General features: G+C 42.6%; 2 pseudogenes across 2 annotated transcripts in view; one reads left to right on the forward strand and one right to left on the reverse strand.

Moving 5' to 3' along the window:
• The window catches only part of LOC306888648 (extracellular calcium-sensing receptor-like), a 77,888-nt pseudogene that overhangs the window by 35,863 nt on the left and 26,589 nt on the right, over positions 1-15,436 (forward strand). The window lies entirely within an intron of this gene.
• The window catches only part of LOC306888238 (1-phosphatidylinositol 4,5-bisphosphate phosphodiesterase eta-1-like), a 57,047-nt pseudogene that overhangs the window by 19,142 nt on the left and 22,469 nt on the right, over positions 1-15,436 (reverse strand). The window contains exons 4-7 of the transcript in view: positions 4,084-4,146; positions 3,088-3,173; positions 598-695; positions 222-401 (exon numbers count right to left, since the gene is read on the reverse strand). The product of the transcript in view is annotated as a 1-phosphatidylinositol 4,5-bisphosphate phosphodiesterase eta-1-like (transcript). The remainder of the gene's footprint in view (positions 1-221; positions 402-597; positions 696-3,087; positions 3,174-4,083; positions 4,147-15,436) is intronic.

The raw sequence follows: 15,436 nt of genomic DNA on the forward strand, positions 1-15,436 counted from the left end.
ATGCCTCTGAGCACATTAATATTGATATTTGTTTTTTGTAAGCATTCTGTGATATACTCTACAATAATTACTGTTTGTCAGTATACAAAGTTACAAAGAGTTACAATTCATTCTCTTTGAAAATATGCATGCGCATCAACAGATGAAGATTTTTGTATGTATGCATGTTTGTATCTATGTGAATTTCATGAGTGTTTGGACGTCTGTGTGTTGTTCCTCACCTAGTTGGCATCCCACATTCCAGTACGTCTGTGGGTTAAAGTTACTGGAGTTGATCCGGTAGGCAGAGGGATAGATCCGAGAGAGCTGTCGTTGGTTGAAATTCAAGAAGCGCTCAGACCGATGGTGCACCAGGTGCTGAGCTTGTGTCTCACTAAACGACAAAACATTATAGGGCGATCCTGAGAAAGAAGGTGAAAGAAAGCTTGGGTTAGAGCAATGTTCTTGAGACAGCCTTTGCCGAAAAGTGGAAATTGGTGGGTTGACATCATTCACACCATATTTTTATAGTGAAAGCAATTTTTTAAACATCTATATTGCAAAGCCTTGACAGCAGGTATCGATAATCAGACATGGTAGAATAGGAAAATTTCTCACCCTCATCTAAACACTCCTGAGAGGCCACAGAGTTGGTGAGCACCACCAGATCTGATAGATCTCTACTCAGCTTTATAGTTTTCCTTCTCCTTCCACCTCTACAAAGAGACACAACAAAATATAGGCAGTTTGTGAAACGTCTGACTATTAGATGTAATGACATGCTCCAGGTCAGATACACAGTACAAAGATAAGAAGGAACGGTGACTAAAGAAATAGCTTATTTTACAGGAAATGACATCAAAGACCAGCACAACAGAGAGACAACCTTAACGGATAAAAACAAACACAAATGCACTACAAAATGTAATACGCGTTACATAAAAAACATTTATATTTTTCAACATTGATAATGATAAGAAATATTTCTTGAGCACCAAATTACCATATTACAATGATTTCTGAAGAAGCATGTGACACTGAAAACTGCAGTAATGGCTGCTGAATTCTCAGCATTGCAATCACAGGAATGAATTGTTAAAATATATTCAAACAGAAAACAGGTATTTTAAGTTCAAACATGTGATATACTATAAACAAATGAAAATGTACTCAAAACTGATTTTTCAATGCATCTTCAAACACTTCACATGCAGTTTGAATCTTTGAAATGCAAATATTGTCACGTCCGCGCACAACGCTTCCGAGGCGGCGGAGCCCGCGCACAAGGCTTCCGAGGCGGCGGTGCCCGCTCACGATGCTCCTGAAGGGGCGGTGCACGCTCTGAAGGCTTCCGAGGCGGCGGTGCCCGCTCACAAGGCTTCCGAAGTGCGGTGCCCGCTCACGATCCTCCTGAAGGGGCGATGCACGCTCACAAGGCTTCCGAGGCAGCGGTGCACGCTCACGATCCTCCTGAAGGGGCGGTGCTAGCTCACAAGGCTTCCGAGGCGGCGGTGCTCGCTCACAAGGCTTCCAAGGCGGCGGTGCCCGCTCACAAGGCTTCCGAGGCGGCGGTGCCTGCTCACGATCCTCCTGAAGGGGCAGTGCACGCTCACAAGGCTTCCGAGGCGGCAGTGCACACTCACAACGCTTCCGAGGCGGCAGTGCACACTCACAGCGCTTCCGAGGCAGCGGCAGTGTCTGCTCACGATCCTCCTGCTCTGCCTGCCCCGCCTTGGTCTCCTGCTCTGCCGGGACCACCCTGGCACCCTGGCACAGAGGTGTCTCCAGGCCCTCTGCTGCTACACGGGCCTGGCCCACCATCCCTCCCCCTGATCCACCTCTGGCCCACCTCCTTCCCAGACATTTTTGATTTCAGTTTTACTGTGGAGCATCTGGAATCTGCTCCTTAGAGAGGGGGTTGTGTCACGTCCTGCTGGTGTGCCCTGATTGGCCACCAGATGTCACTGTGTGTTTGTTTGAGCACATGGCTTGTTGTTTGTGGTTTGTGCCATGTGCTCTCCTGTCTATTGTCTGACCCCGCCCTCCTTGTTATCTCATTATTGTTTCAGTGACTTCACCTGTGTCCTCCTCGTTTGTCTCCCCATTTATTCTACTGGTGTCTGCAGTCCTGTGCTGTTTCTTCACTTCATGTGGGATGCGTAATGTCGTGTGTGGGTTTGTGTACAGGTACTGCAGTTCTCTGCCTGCCTGTTTTTCCCCCTCGAGTTGGTTTTTGTTCAGTTTTTGTTTCGTTTTATTATTAAAAGACCCACCATTTTCCTGCACTTGAGTCCTCGCCTCATCTCTCTTCCGGATCCGTGACAATATAAGCTCAAACTCTAACAGCATCCTGTTTAATCAATCACTGTATGCTTACTGCACATGCCTAGACTAGGAAATCAGTGTGAAAATAAAGATAAGAAAAGCCCCTTGCAGAGTGATGGTTTCATTACAAATGACTTTCCTCATGGTGTTAATGTAGCCTATTAAGCATACAAATGATGGCAAATTCTCATTAACATAAGACACTAACAATTTCTTAATGACTGCCACATTATGAGGTGAATTTACGAAGCAGTTGTATCACGTGTTTACAAATATTTCAATGCATTTCAATGTAAACCTTTTCAGCACAAGCACTCCTGCAATGTAAATTAGACTTATTATAGATCATAGTGACTTATTCTCAAAACTCAGGTCTATTTGCCGATTAGCACGGGTGGTAATATAATTTTAAGTGATGTTATTATATGTTTTTACACTTTTTTCTAGCAATCATGGCAGCAATAATGTTGAAATTAAGAACTGATTCAAAAGTCTGAATCGCAGTGGTGGAGTGATGGCTTTTTGTTAGCATACAGTGCTTCAGAAAATTTTTCTAAAGCACCAAATCAGCATATTAGAATGATTTCTGAAGGATTATGTGACACTGAAGACTTAAATAATGGCTGCTGAATAAATAAAAAAAATCAGCTTTGCCATCATCACTGGTTAATTTGTTAATTTAAATTTTGTAAATGAGGCATTTAAAAAAATATAAAATTAAATGCAAAACACAATCTAATTATTTAAAAACCATCAAAAAAGAGGACATAAATACAGTCGCACCTGTTAAACTGTCCAACTGATGGCTCCTGCTGCCCACCATCGTCTGTCTCAACGCTCTGACATTTCAGCCTTGATTTGGAGTGCCTCTGTGGAAACACACAAACGCACAGCAAGCTAAATAAGTACATGGAGCGAATGTTTACTCCTTTGCTTTGGGAGGTAATGAAATTCCTCCTACACACAACAGAGAGGAATAGAATAGCTCTGGCCTGTTTTAAAGGGCATGCTTAACATAACCACATCAGTGTGTGTGTAAGCAAGGATTAATACTTTCCAGACGTGACTAGTGTCCAAATGATGTAACTTTTTAGGGCCATGAGGAGGTGTGTATAACAGCTAGAGTAATTACAGGCTTTAGGCTGATTACTAACAAAAGAAGAGCCTATGAGACCTCATAAACACACACACAAAGACAAATGTCGAGAGTGGGAGGAAATATCATGTGCAAATGAGAGGTGTGCCTGCCTGCTTCCTGTAGGAATGTCAGAGAAGACGGATATGATCTACAGGAGATGAGAAACCACAACATAACTCTGACAACCCTGATTGCATTTTAATAAAAAAATCAATAGATGGCTCAAATACAATAGCCGACGATCAAACTTATGGGGATTCGACCACAAGCCTTGTTTACTCGCTTCATTGATTTGCTATTGAGGTGTTGAATTACACACCAACCAGATTCAATAAACGAGCTGGAGTTTAATAATGCATTCAGCGAGTTTTTATGCAGAGGACGAAATATGAGAATGTAAGAGAATGAGCTCAGAGCTGTCATTGTCCATGTATACAATCATAATATGATCTTGGGGGATAAATCACTATCAAGTCAACAGGTGTGTTTAATCAAATGTATGAATTCAGTAAATTCATACACTTAAAATAAAGAGATTCAAAAGCATATTTGCCTGCTGGGACTGTTCTGAGAGCAGCAATGCGAGAGTGAGAGAGAGAGCGAGAGGGAGAAAGACAGAAAAAGATTGTCTTTATTCTGACCTTGTGCTTGAGGTTGCTAATGAAGGAGCGGCTCTGGGATTTCTTCATTCCATCTTTGGAATTCTGGAAGACACAAACACAATACATTATAATAATTTCACAGATAATTTAAAAATGCATAATACACAAAATTAGATGTTTAACAAAATGTCTAATTAAGCTGCTATTTAGTTGTTAAAAAAAATAGCAGATTGGGACTAGAGGCTGTCAAAGCTCCAAAAAGGACAAAAAACATCATAAGTGGCATAAGAGTGTTCCATATGACTCATGGACCAGGGTTGTATCCGACCATTTTGGTGCCCTACAGTATTCCCTATTGGTTCATATTGATATACAAAAAAAAAAAAACTAATTGCAAGATGTTTTGAATAAAAATAAATTTACATTTAAATACACAATGCATTTAAATAATGCATTTAATACATTTAAATAAATAATGAAAGATGATTTGTTGAATGGAAGATGTATTAAATGAAAAATAAGTTTTGTAACATTATGTGGATCAAATAAAAGTAAATTAAATTAACACATTTAAAAAAAAGCTTTAAATCATTAATAATTAAAATCATTACTTACACACATTTTCTGAAATAATCGCGATTAATCCCACCTAACATTAAAGTTTTTAAATATACTTTTATATTGCAATAATTTCACATTCAATCTTCAAATTAATGTACAAACAACATATTTAATATTTGTTTAATGGCATCTTTTTTTATGACTGAAGGCCAGTATCACTGATACCAAGTAATACTGATTTCCCTATTTAAAAAATTCCCCTAATATTTAACCATTGACTATAGCCATTAAATATTACATTATAATTAAGAGCTATCAATTTTAACATTTATTAGACTTTAGAAATAACTTACATTTTAAGTGAACTTAAAACAATCTTCACATAAACCCATTATAATAAATGTTATAGCTAGGCTACCTGAGCAGAAATATACAGAAATTGACTAGAACAGAAGTTATCAAACACTAAATTCTAAACTAAATACAGATAAATTCACAAAGTTATTGATTTCCTCTTTTTTTTTTTTTTATTCTAGATGAACAGACATCACAGCAGCTGGTTATTAGGTTGTTTTTGGCTGCTATTTCTTTAAGAGCTGTTGCTGCTTAACGTGACGCGGATCTGACATGCACCGTATTTTCTCTCAACTCTCATCACCTTTTCTGAGCCTTTTCAGGTCGGACATATTTCAGTCTCTACTAATGAGCTGAGTTGAATCGGGTGTGTTAGATGAGGGAGACAGTGCTGAGATGCTCCAGGACAGTTTTGAAAACCGTTTTAGAGACATGTTCTTAATGTAACTCATATATAACGCCTGACGCTGAAGTGAAGTTGAAGCGCGCGTCTGAAACGTCTCCTGTTTGATGTGCTCATAAAGACGTTCTGCGACTGAAATGCACTTCTTGTCAAGAAAAAAACTAACAGAAACAGCAGTTATGAGTGGGGTGGCCAACCCTAGGCTCTGCCCCTGTGATAACGGTGTTAAATAATTTTAACGCATTAATCAGAAAAAATGTATCGCCTGCGTTAACGCGCTAATTTTGACAGCACTAATATATATATATATATATATATATATATAGAGAGAGAGACATACAGTATCTCACAGAAGTGAGTACACCCCTCACATTTTTGTAAATATTTTATTATATCTTTTCATGTGACAACACTGAAGAAATGACATTTTGCTACAATGTAAAGTAGTGAGTGTACAGCTTGTATAACAGTGTAAATTTGCTGTCCCCTCAAAATAACTAAACACACAGCCATTAATGTCTAAACCGCTGGCCACAAAAGTGAGTACACACCTAAGTGAAAATGTCCAAATTGGGCCCAATTAGCCATTTTCTCTCCTCAGTGTCATGTGACACGTTAGTGTTACAAGGTCTCAGGTGTCAATGGGGAGCAGGTGTGTTAAATTTGATGTTATTGCTCTCACTCTCTCATACTGGTCACTGGAAGTTTAATATGGCACCTCATTGCAAAAACTCTCTGAGGATCTGAAAAAAAGAATTGTTGCTCTACAAAAAGATGGCACAGGCTATAAGAAGATTGCCAAGACCCTGAAACTGAGCTGCAGCACGGTCGCCAAGACCATACAGCGGTTTAACAGGACAGGATCCACTCAGAACAGGCCTCGCCATGGTCGACCAAAGAAGTTGAGTGCATGTGCTCAGCGTCATATCCAGAGGTTGTGTTTGGGAAATAGACATATGAGTGCTGCCAGCATTGCTGCAGAAGTTGAAGGGGGGGAGGGGGTGGGGTCAGCCTGTCAGTGTTCAGACCATACGTCGCACACTGCATCAAGTTGGTCTGCATGGCTGTGGTCCCAGAAGGAAGCCTCTTCTAAAAATGATCCACAAGAAAGCCCTCAACCAGTTTGCTGAAGACAAGCAGACTAAGGACATAGATTACTGGAATCATGTCCTGTGGTCTGATGAGACCAAGATAAACTTATTTGGTTCAGATGTTGTCAAGTGTGTGTGGCAGCAACCAGGTCATGGTCTGGGGCTGCATGAGTGCTGCCGGCCCTGGGCAGCTACAGTTCATTGAGGGAACCATGAATGCCAGCATGTACTGTGACATACTGAAGCAGAGACTGGGCCGCAGGGCAGTATTCCAACATGATAACGACCTCCAAGACGACCACTGCGTTGCTAAAGAAGCTGAGGGTAAAGGTGATGGACTGGCCAAGCACGTCTCCAGACCTAAACCCTATTGAGCATCTGTGGGACATCCTCAAATGGAAGGTGGAGGAGCGCAAGATCTCTTCTAAGATGGCGCCACAGATGGCAGCTACAGTGATTTGCTCTTCAGTGTTTGTACTGTTTTTGTTTGTTTTTCCTGTTTTTTGTTTCTCAAACACAATCAGTTTTACCAGGGATGACCTGCTGAACAGTCGGCAAAACACACCACAAAATCTTTTACCGGATTTTGATTATTCGGACGTTTTGCTGGACATTGCAGTTGGCGGAGCCGTAGCTCTGGTCAAACGCTTCAGGACACACAGACGGGGGAAGCGAGCCGGCGCGCTTGTGAAGCTTCGTCAGCGCAGATTTCGAATGCCGTTGCCTAGCATCCATCTAGCGAATCTCCGCTCTCTACCCAACAAAACGGATGAACTCCTCCTGCTCTCCCGGACAAACAAGGATTTTTCAAACTCTGCTGCTCTGTGTTTCACGGAAACCTGGCTGAATGATGCCATACCGGCCAGCGTGTTACATCTGCCTATCTTCCAGGTGATCAGAGCAGATCGCGACGTAGAATCAATGGGGAAAACGCGCGTCAGCGGGACGTGCTTTTACATCAATGAGAGGTGGTGTACAGATGTAACAGTGTTAAAGAAGGTGTTCTGCTCAGATCTTGAAATCCTCTTCATTAACTGCAATCCGTTCTATTCGTCGTGGGAGATTTGTTCGTTCATTCTCACTAGTGTCTAAATTCCACCGCAAGCGAACGCGAGATCAGCTTTACAGAAACTCGCTGATCAGATCACAGAGAGAGAACAAAAACACCCGGACTCTGTTAGATTTAATAAAGCAAATTTGCTTAATAAAGCAAATCTGTCCCGCGAACTGCCAAAATACAGACAGCACATCACATGTCCCACCAGTAATATATTGGATCACTGTTACACAGCGATAAAGGACGCATATCACTCTGTCCCACGAGTAGCTTTAGGACTCTCTGATCACTTGTTGATTCATCTCATATCGACCTACAGGCATAAACTTAAATCTGCTAAACCTGTATTAAGAACTGTTAAAAGATAGACTAATGAAACAGAGCGGGTTTTACAAGGCTGTTTCGACCTTACTAATTAGACTCTTTTCGAAGCTGCTGCAAACGATCTGGACGAGCTAACAGAGACTGTAACATCTTATATCAGTTCCTGTGAGGATATGTGCATTCCTACCAAGACTCATCTAAATTACAACAACAACAAATCAAGGTTAACTGCAAAACTCTGACAGCTCCATCAGGCCAAAGAACATGCTTACAGAAAGGGGGATACAGTCTTGTATAAGCAGGCCAAATACACACTGGAAAAGGAGATCAGAGTGGCAAAGAGGAATTATTCTGGCAAGCTAAGGAACAAATTCTCTTCCAGTGATTCTGCTTCAGTGTGGAAAGGTATGAAAGATATCACCAGTTACAAGACACCATCACCCAGCACTGTGGAGAATCATCAACTTGCAGATGACCTGAATGAGTTCTACTGCAGGTTTGAAAAAACACCACACACCCGCCCTGAACACCTCTCCACACAACCATTAACACCCCCACAAACCCCCCTCTCCCCCATACCTGCAATTCAGATCAGTGAAGATGACGTGCGCCAGGTCTTCAGAGAGAACAAAAGAAGGAAAGCACCAGGCCCAGATGGGGGGCCAGCTGGTCAGCACAGGTTTTTAGGCAGCCTGGTGACAGGCTGCCTAAAAACCTGTGCTGACCAGCTGGCCCCCATCTTCACACAGATCTTCAACAGATCACTGGAGCTGTGCGAAGTCCCCTCATGCTTCAAATGCTCCACCATCATCCCCGTCCCAAAGAAACCCAAAATTACTTGACTTAATGACTACAGACCTGTGGCTCTAACGTCTGTGGCCATAAAATCATTTGAAAGACTGGTTTTGGCTTATCTGAAGGCCTCCACTAGACCCCCTGCAGTTTGCCTACAGGACAAACAGGTCTGTGGATGATGCAGTCAACATGGGACTGCACTTCATCCTGCAGCATCTGGACAGATCAGGGACTTATGTGAGGATCATGTTTGTAGACTTCAGCTCCGCTTTTAACACCATCATCCCGGACACCCTTCAGAATAAACTGACACAGCTCTCCATCCCCACCTCCGTCTGTCAATGGATCACCAGCTTCCTGACAGACAGGCGCCAGCTAGTGAGGCTGGGAAAATACACATCCAGCACCCGTACGATCAGCATTGGAGCTCCTCAGGACTGTGTTCTCTCCCCACTGCTATTCTCCCTCTACACTAACGACTGCACATCTGAAGACCCCTCTGTCAAGCTCCTGAAGTTTGTAGACGACACCACAATGATCGGCCTTATCCAGGCCGATGACGAGTCTGCTTACAAATAGGAGCTCAACATGCTCAAAACAGTGGAGATGATCGTGGACTTCAGGAGAAACCCCCCTGCTCTCCCCCCACTCACCATCATGAACAGCATGAACTGCAGTGGAGTCATTCAGATTCCTGAGCACCACAATTTTGCAGGACCTGAAGTGGGACAATCATATTGAGCCCAGCAGAGGTTGTACTTCCTTCGCCATCTGAGGAAGTTCAACCTGCCACAGCAGCTGCTGAAACAGTTCTACTCTGCCATCATTGAATCCGTCCTCTGCACTTCAATAACTGTCTGGTCCAGCTCAGCTACCAAATCTGAACTCAGAAGACTACGGAGGGTAGACCGGACTGCTGAGCGAATCATTGGTACAACCCTCCCCATTCTCCAAGAACTGTACTTATCCAGAGTGAGCAAAAGGGCAAAGAAAATCACTCTGGATCCCTCACATCCAGCAGACTCCCTCTTTGAACCGTTGCCATCTGGTTGATGTTACAGAGCTCTGAGCACCAGAACGACCAGACACAGAAACAGTTTCTTCCCTCAAGCAATCCATGTCATGAACACTTGACATTAAACGTGGAACACACAACACTATTATACATTATTTATTCACCACACATACTTTTTTTTTTTCATTTCAAATTTGTACATATCAGACCTGTACATAATTGTCTATATTATATATTGTGTTTTTGCTATTTTGTAAATTGCATATTTGTAAATTTGTATATTATTCTTTTATTATCTGTGTCCTGTCCTGTTGCTGACTTTCTGTTGCACTGTAGGGCTTCTGTCACTATAAAAAATTCCTCGTATGTGTAAACATACCTGGCCAATAAAGCTCATTCTGATTCTGATTCTAACATCCACCAGCTCCGTGATGTCGTCATGGAGGAGTGGAAGAGGACTCCAGTGGCAACCTGTGAAGCTCTCGTGAACTCCATGCCCAAGAGGGTTAAGGCAGTGCTGGAAAATAATGGTGGCCACACAAAATATTGGCACTTTGGGCCCAATTTGAACATTTTCACTTAGGGGTATACTCACTTTTGTGGCCAGCGGTTTAGACATTAATGTCTGTGTGTTGAGTTATTTTGAGGGGACAGCAAATTTACAAGTTATACAAGCTGTTCACTCTTCAGTGTTATCACATGAAAAGATATAATAAAATATTTACAAAAATGTGAGGGGTGTACTCACTTCTGTGAGATACTGTATATATATTGTAGCATCTGCGTATGCTCACTGATGGTTGATTACACTTTGTAAGAACCCCTTTTAACCTTTGAACATCGGCACACAAATTACTGATCTGACCTCATCGTTTACAGTTATATGGGTGATAAATTGCCAATGGTCTGTTTCCACTATCAAAAGACGCTAAGCAGGTCAGCTCTCTGGTCTCTCTATCAAACTTCAAACACATTCCGAAAAGGAGTGAATGACCCCCCTGTGCCAGGCACCAACGGCCTGACTAGACCAGTGGTCTCCACAATTTCAAATACACATCACACACACACACACACACACACACACACACAAAGACATTTGCTTTATTTAGGCTATAATTAAGCAGTTATAAATATATCTGATATATGCATGTGTTTTATGTATATTCCCCTATTATATTAACCTAGTTACAACCCTTTACTTGTATTAGTTAGACTCTAAACGCCTATATTCAGGTGTATGAATGTATCTCTGGTTTAATATATGCTAGATGTTTCTTTCTTGATATCAAAATGATCTGCTCTTCATTTCTCAAACAATGATGTACACTGTGACCTTGTGAAATGCATCATAATATTTCTACAGTACTGTGGGAAGAATTACACTGATCCAGCAGAAGTCATAAAACATGCAAATTAGGTGTAAGTGAGACAAAGGAACACTCTCCCGCCGAAACTATGCATGTTGTTACTGGTCGAACTGACCAGAAATGGGCGTTGCTGGATCCAGATAAAACTTCTTCCACACCCAAAAGACCCTCTCTTCTCTTTACCTTGGGTGCCCTAGAGACACGCATATCACAGTGGAAACTTAGCGACTCCCCTTCGGGGGGAGTCTGAGCTCCTGGCAGCTTTGAGCTTAGTAACTTTGGCGATATAACTTCGGACCAATCAACCCGTGGCTGGAATGACAAAGCTTTCACTCCTAAAGGAATTCATCAAGAATTAAGAAACACATTGCAACAAACCAGTGCAAGCAACCGCTTGATAACTGTGCGCTTCTAGGCTTCGACCACTTTTGATTAAGGTGATGCACTTATTTGATGGTTCTAACAGGTTGTGTCAGCTGATGTGCAACTCTTGTCATTATGCTCTCTCTCTCTCTCGCACACGAAAGCGCTCTCTCTCTCTCTCTCTCTCTCTCTCCATGCCTTCCTTCCGCTGGCATCTGTGTTTAATGTGTGTATGTTTGTGTTTAGTTCAATGTTACATGTACCCCTTTAGTGTAGTTTAATAAACATCCATATGTATTCACACTTGGTTGTCTGTGTCTGCAGCTCACAGAACGAGGTCTCTTTAACGTTCCGGTTTTGTTACTCGCTCTATGAGTGATGGGTTAAGAAGGAGATTATTTTCAGTGACCAGACAAATAATTTTCCTTAGAGTCAATAGACGATTGAAACTGTCCGTACTGCGGACGAACAAATCATTTTATTGTACTGTTAATGCTACAGTTAATTCCTGAAGATGAATATATAATTGATAACAACCTGTTATGATAAATTATGTTCATCTTACTTTGAGCTAATTTGCTACAGTTGGTGGAGAATGCGGGCAACGTTTTAAATCTGGTTCTGTGAGCAGACCCAGTAACATTGTGTTTCTTATGTGTGTTTATTCAAACTATCCAACTGCGTCTTTTGAATGTGTAGGTTACACGCCCACTTTCCGTGCCTTAACAGTCCTCGAGTTTCTCACTGAGAAACCAGCCACTGTTAATGACTCAAGCTAACTGCTGTTTATAAATTAGACCCTATAAAACGACTAAACCTTTTATAGTGTGTCTTAATGCTATTTTATCCGCCCTAAACTGAGCGAAGAAAACTTCTTTTAGCGCGAAGAAGATAGCGAGCGATGTTCTTCGCTTATCTTAAAATTAAGGACTTATTATGTACCTTATTATGCACCACCAGAGGGAGCCATCGCCTGAGTATTAATTTTGATTCGGACTCCATTTCCCATAATGCCTCATACCTGGGACTGATTGCACTCACACACCTGCATCTCATTAACACACACACATATAAGCTGCCACATCACATAGACACTCCGCGAAGTCTTGATTTGCCCCGGCTGTCATTTCTGAGCGTTATTTCCCGTGTTTGTTTTCTGTGAGTTTTGACCTTGGACTGTTTACCGTTATTGATTGTTTGCTGCCTGCCCTGACCTGGATTGTAATTCGCATTCTGATTCTTGCTGCCTGCCCCGATCTTCTGCCTGTATTCACAACTCTGTCTCTGCCTCGCCTGCATTGCTCAGTTTGCTGTTGATTGACCCTGCCTGTTTGACTATCCCGAATAAAGAGCTGCAAATGGATCTAACTCCGTCTGGTCCTTCGCAACATGTATAGCTAGAGTTATGCCATTGTTCCAATGCCATACAACTAGACTATTACTGCCGTGGGTTTAATCATTAGCGTAGCTAACTAATGCATGCCCCCTCGCCCGATCACGGAGCAAAATTAATCTTAGAATACTGCAGGTCACTGTCGGATTAATGATAACTGGAAGTCAAAATCTTGATCAAGTAATTTTTGCAACAACCGTATAAGCCCCGTATATCTGGCGAAGAAACCCCAGATCGGCAGCGCGTATAAATAGGTTTATATTAAGTTTAACTGATCCCGGGCGAAGAAATCCCCACTTTCAGTTCTGAACAGCATAAGCCCCATATCTGACTACCTCTCAGATCGGCAGCGCAGAGTTTTAGATTAAATCTATTTAATATTGGGCAAAGAAAACCCCCACTTCCGGGGTTTTGTTTTAAACCGCGTAAGTCTCTCCTGAACAGATAAAATCTCTTCAGGATAGCGGCTTCAGTTTAGCTGTGTGATGAGAAGAAAAGTCTCATTACAGTTTTTGGTACGTCGTCTGTTTATTGTCGCGTATCATTGCGTTCATATTAATCCCTTGATGTGATGCAATTGATGGTCGATTTAATGGTGTAATGCTTTGCCATTGTCTGTGAAGTGAACGCACTGTGTAAGTTATGAATGAAGTGTGAACGACAGACTGAGCGCGAGATTCCCATGCGTGCTTACATCCAGCTCATGTGCTCCGCGCACACCGGCTGTTAAGCGTGCATCGGTTTCTTAGCAACGTCTGACCCCGGAAGGTGATAGCGAGGCCTTTCCGGTTCAAACTCAAGACGGCGCACACGTCACAGACTAATGTAAACAGACCACTGCAGGTAGCCAAAGCTACCGCGCTAACGACCCTACATGGGTAGAAGCTAAAGCCTTTACCTCAGCTGTAAGCATCTGACTAATACTTAGAGAGACAGTGTGTGTAAAGTGTAACAGTTCCCTTCCTCCCTCAACACTTTCTTTCTGTTCCATCTTCTGTTGGGCTGTCAAATACTTTGGTCTCCCCCACATGCTTTTGTTTATTTGTGTAGTTTATTTTTACTGTGTTAATTGCAGTATTTATTTTATTTGGGCTTATTTTATTTAATCTACTCCAGTCTGTAGTTAAGTCTAGCTACATATATTGAGGACAATTGAATTTACTTAGATTTTAAATCTATTTAAAACAATTTTCCATTTACTTTCCTAAGCAATTAGGACATTCTAACTTTGTTTCTAATTTTCAATTCTACTTAGTTACCCTTTTCCTCTCCTTCCCCTATAGGCATAGGCATAAGCATAGGCAATTCTAGCCACCGCAGGTGCACAATGAGCCCTCAAATCTATTAGTGGCCCACCGCAAACCGGCATCAAGCTGTTTCATGTATCCTAGACGCTTAATCTTTTTGGTGTCCCCTCTCAATGTTCCCTGTTAGGTAGCATGCCCCCTGGGGCTTGGGCAGTGAGCTGATGAATCATCCATGGGAGCTCTCGGTGACTGGACTCCTCTGCCTGATCTACCCGACATGTACTGGGGGGGGGCGCCTCAGATACCTCTGACCCTATACTCCGGGAGGCAACACGCAACATGACATCAGCAATGGGGTACCTCAGGTGTTGTATCGGCCGTACTGACTGACACATAAGGGCAATTTTGGTTAATTACCCTGTGAAGTTACACGGTGGTCCACCCTCTTGAGAGGAGCGAACTCATCCATAGCTCGAGGCCCAAAAGGGGGGTCCGTGTAACTTGGGACCCACAGGCGAAACCCAATTTTGGCTGTGCCAGCTAGTTGTTGGCCCTCCCTCACTTGAGTGATGCAACATTGTGCCAAGTCATTTGTTGTTTGAGTGTTTGCTACCAGGTGTCATGAGTGCGAGTGATCAGGAGCCCCTGCAGTTGCGTGCTCGGGAGCAGTTGCGTGACCTCAGCTCACTACCAAGCCTAATGACACCTAAGATATTGCCATTCACTCAATATGAAACTTGAAGAGGACTAGAGAGCCTCTCTGCTATAGTGTGCTCGGTCTGTCCAGCTATCTTTCTCATCACTGCCTCTAGAGGTGCTAGTAAGCCCTTGATTTCCAACTATCCCTTTCTAGGTTTGAACTTTGATTTATTTTATTAATTTCGGTTCTGTCTGTTTTAGTTGTTTTTGTGGGCCTGGAGACCTAACCTGTTTGAACCATCAGAAAATACTTTATAATAACGTTGATAAACCGAATAGCCTAAGTCATTAAATGACCCCCTAGGTTATCATCCATCAACAGTGTTACTCATAGTTTTGGGTGCTCACTCACACCAATTATCCCCTCCTGCCTTATCAGCCACGATATTTAAGTGTTTAGTTTGCGTCGCTAACTGATCACACCAGTTAACCACGCAACACATAGCCCCAAATATTTTAGCTCAATAAATCTGTATGAAATTGCATTGGTTTTCGTTGTGCTTTTCCCTCTCCACCTGTGTTCCACCTGTGTCCATGTCATCCAGCCCCTGCCACCCACCTGATCAGCCAAAGGATTGGCTGAGCACTGCAACAGATGTCCTCCGGTCCGGGACCACTCCTGATCTACAGCACCTGAGCGAAACAGCTGGATGACAACCTGAACTGGCAGACAGACCATGATCAAACCAAGGCTACAGCCACAAAAAGCCAGCCAGGATCATC

This window comes from Barbus barbus, assembly GCF_936440315.1.
Source record: "Barbus barbus genome assembly, chromosome: 22".
Lineage (NCBI taxonomy): Eukaryota > Metazoa > Chordata > Actinopteri > Cypriniformes > Cyprinidae > Barbus > Barbus barbus.